We start from the raw sequence: 3,535 nt of genomic DNA, 5'->3' as shown, positions 1-3,535 counted from the left end.
ATAAAAAACTGCGAAGACGCGACGAGACTAAAAATTCAAGAAGATGGAAGAGAGTTCAAGAGAAATAGATATAGAGGATTTTCGGTGAAAATGATTACTAAATTAAGGGATTGAAAAAGATGTAAGGTGGAGATTAAAAAGCTAATCTTAGGAAACAAATGAAATGATAAGATTAAGGCTTGATGGGCTTTCTATATCTCTTCTAAAAGAAACATGGGTTACTTTCTTATTTTTCCTCTTTCCAAAGTTGTGTATAAAACCTTCCAATTATATCCTCAAGCAACTTTCTAAATGTTAGAAAGAAAATAATAGAAAGTTTCCAAGTTAAGGGATATGTGCATGAAACAACCAAATTGTCTCTATCCTTCGAATAAATTACAACCATGCCACATTAATTTGCAAATGGCTACTCTACCCATCCATGTAATAAACACAAACAATTATATTTGCCTCTCCCCTCTTGATTTCCAAGGAACGATCCAAGCCATCCAATTGACGGTCCACTATGTAAATTAATTGCACCCATAAACCATTCCAATGAGGTGATCCAAACCGTTGAATTCATGGATCCCAATGTGAATTTCGATCTTACCAATGGTCGCTCCTCTTGAATCATTTTTGTGGGCTGATCTTAGTTCAAATGATGGTCAATAATGTAAAATTATTTGCACCTCACAAATCACCTCCATAAGATGATCTTAACCACACATTTTGTGGGCGTTAGAATAAATTGCTTGTACCCCTCCAAATCATTTTTCAAAGTTATTCCGAACCAACCAATTGATGAACCATAGATGATCTAAACCCTTCAAATGATGGGTCACAATGGTGGTGTTCTCATATTTGATCTTTTCTTTAGAATTTCATCTCTTTAGCTCCATTTTCCATGAAAATTCAAAAAGAACCCTGAAACACCAAAAACACACAAAATACCTTAGTAGTACCGCTCTAAACATAAAATATGCATGTTTTTCCTATATACCATTCACACATAAATGTGCTCATCAACGGGCAACAAAGAACTTGGAAGTTGTAATTAATAATTTAAAAATGCAGCAGATTAATCAAGGTGGTGAAACCATAAAAAAATCAAGGTGGTGAAACTGAGTATCTCATCTATCATTGAAATGCAGCAGATTAAGCTTCAAGTAGAAGAAAAAACTGCCTCTTACTGTTTCCACATCCATTAACATGCTTGAACTTCCTCCTCCAGTGGTAGTGATGCAAGCCAAGTCTCTGATATCAAAGGATAATTATGGATTGATAAACCAAAATAAAAAAAGTCACACATACCAACAAAAGACCAAGGAAAATGACAAACTTGAAGTGTTAAAAAAAAAAAAGACACCCCCATCTTATAGGCAAATGAGCAGCAACTTAGACCATGTCGATTAAAAAAAAGGGAATTTTTAATAAACTTGAGGAACTAACTTTAGATGGAGAGAAGAAAAAACACTGACCACCAAAAAAATTATCAGAAGAGAAATAACTTTAGTACGGGAGGACTTAACACCAACCCACATCACACATCAGAAATTTCTTGCAAAAAATAAACTACAAATGGGAGAAATTTCAACCCAGAAGAGACATCAAACTAATTGTTGGATGTCGTGAAAGAATATAAAAGGATGACTGCAAAATGACCAGGATGCTCATATAAATGAATGAAATAATTAAAATTTGGAGTATTTTACAATAGAAGCCCTACCAATTCCTCTTGAAGCAGCAAATTTTAGAGAGAAGAAAATGGGAAAACAAATAATCACCATTTGCAGCTCACCTCTCTGTGGCCAAAAATCTCCTTTGCCTGTGGGTATTGACGAACAATTTGAGACATATGTTCCAAGCAACTCAGAAAGAGCAAAATTGTAGCCATCCGGAAAGTTAGGAATATCATCAGTATACTTTGTATGGCTGAAAAAGCTTTCTAGGTTCGTAAACATAGTTCCAGTCCTGTAGCGTGAATATTATCAGGTTAAGATTAGAACAAATCAGCTTCATGACCAAATCCATTAGCTACCTAGATTATCTATTTCAGTTAAAACATCACCATACTAAAGATAAAACAAATAAAGAACTAAGAGAAATTCAAAATAACAAAAAAACTAAAAGAGAACTACTAACACTGTCACAGTAGCTTTAGCTCCCAATTCTGAACACGTCCGTAAAGAAGGGAAAGCCCATCAAACACACCATTAAAACCTAAATCCATGGTAAAAAAAACATATAAAATTAAAAAACATAGAAGAATTCAACATTTTCAGTAGTTAGACACAAGCATTTGAACCTAAAATCCAAAACCCATACAAAAACCCACTATGCAAAATGGAAGTAACCCACAAAACACCGAGGCTAGCTAGAACTCACAGAACACTCATCAGTTGCATTACCTTTGGTTGGATTGTAGCCCACACTAAAATAAGGCAATAAACTACAATAGTTAGATTGTAGGTCACAGAGCACTCATCAATTGCATTATCTTGGTTGTTCTAAGAAGGCTAGCTAGAACTCAACTTATCCAAATGACTCTGAACCTGCTTTATTGAGATGCTTGACCCAAATGTGGGAGGTACTTAGTTTTTTAGAGAAAATAAATGACTGAAAGCCCAGGACGCTACACAGCCAGAAGCCAGCAAAATATTATAGTATTTCTTAGAGGTTTGCGCTCTACTATCTCGGTGAAGAAAGATAGTTTGCCCAAACATATTTAGATTTTCACCCATGGCTTTTTCATTAAAATGACAGATTTGACCTGTTGCTTACGTCAATCTTCATCAACCCAAAATCATGACTATCATCCATTAGAAGACAACAAACAGGTACATTACATGAACTTTGTGCAGAAGCACATAAGTTGCTTCGACACGGACACAGATTACTCTGCCAAAATTTTCATCTTAGTTTTTCTGATGATCTAGAAGCAGAGAACTGATTACTCTGCCAATCAACATCTGCGAGAAATAAGATTCATTAAAGCTCATGTTGAATTGAAAAACTTGTAAGTCCAAAAAATTCCTTTCATTTTTAATGTTTCTTTGAACAACGAAATTATATGAATGGACTCATTAGGATATAATCCGAATAACATAAAAGCTCAAGATCTGAATAATTTGAAGAGCCTCAAAACTGAAAAAAGATTTGAAAACTTAGAAAACATTTTCCTAACAAAGAGATGGCCATACATGAAGTTCAAATTTCATAGTTAATTGTCAAATTAAAAGAAACTAAATCCATTTGGTAGGTTTTGTGTGAAGAATAGATGCCCCAATTAACACTTCATTTAGCAATTTCTTCCATTTCCACCTATAGAGCTGCTTCCAAATCAACATTGACAATAACACATTGATTTGTGCTCATAGAAAAGCTATATAAAAGCGAAGTTCAGACCATTAGCGGCTACTATTTGAAATGACTAACATTTATCTAAGAAAAGAACATAACATTCATGGCGCAAACAGAAGTTAAAGACATGCATCAAGATATCTAAAATTCTAATGCCAAACAACTCATTTTATTGAAGACTGACTGAAAAAAT

The 3,535-nt window shown here is 34.2% G+C and overlaps 1 long non-coding RNA gene across 1 annotated transcript; it reads right to left on the bottom strand.

The window, feature by feature from the left end:
- Positions 1–344: 344 nt before the first annotated feature.
- LOC143857455 (uncharacterized) lies at positions 345–2,768 on the bottom strand. The gene is made up of 3 exons (XR_013238655.1): positions 2,125–2,768; positions 1,781–1,953; positions 345–1,236 (listed from the first exon to the last, which is right to left on the bottom strand). It is a non-coding gene; the product is annotated as an uncharacterized LOC143857455 (long non-coding RNA).
- Between the last annotated feature and the right edge of the window lie 767 nt (positions 2,769–3,535).

The sequence above is a fragment of the Tasmannia lanceolata genome, unplaced genomic scaffold (assembly GCF_043159265.1).
Source record: "Tasmannia lanceolata isolate RefF3 unplaced genomic scaffold, GAP_Taslan_0.1 ptg000024l, whole genome shotgun sequence".
NCBI lineage: Eukaryota > Viridiplantae > Streptophyta > Magnoliopsida > Canellales > Winteraceae > Tasmannia > Tasmannia lanceolata.
The sequence above is the reverse complement of the archived record's forward strand: the minus strand, read 5'-3'. Positions and strand labels throughout refer to the sequence as shown.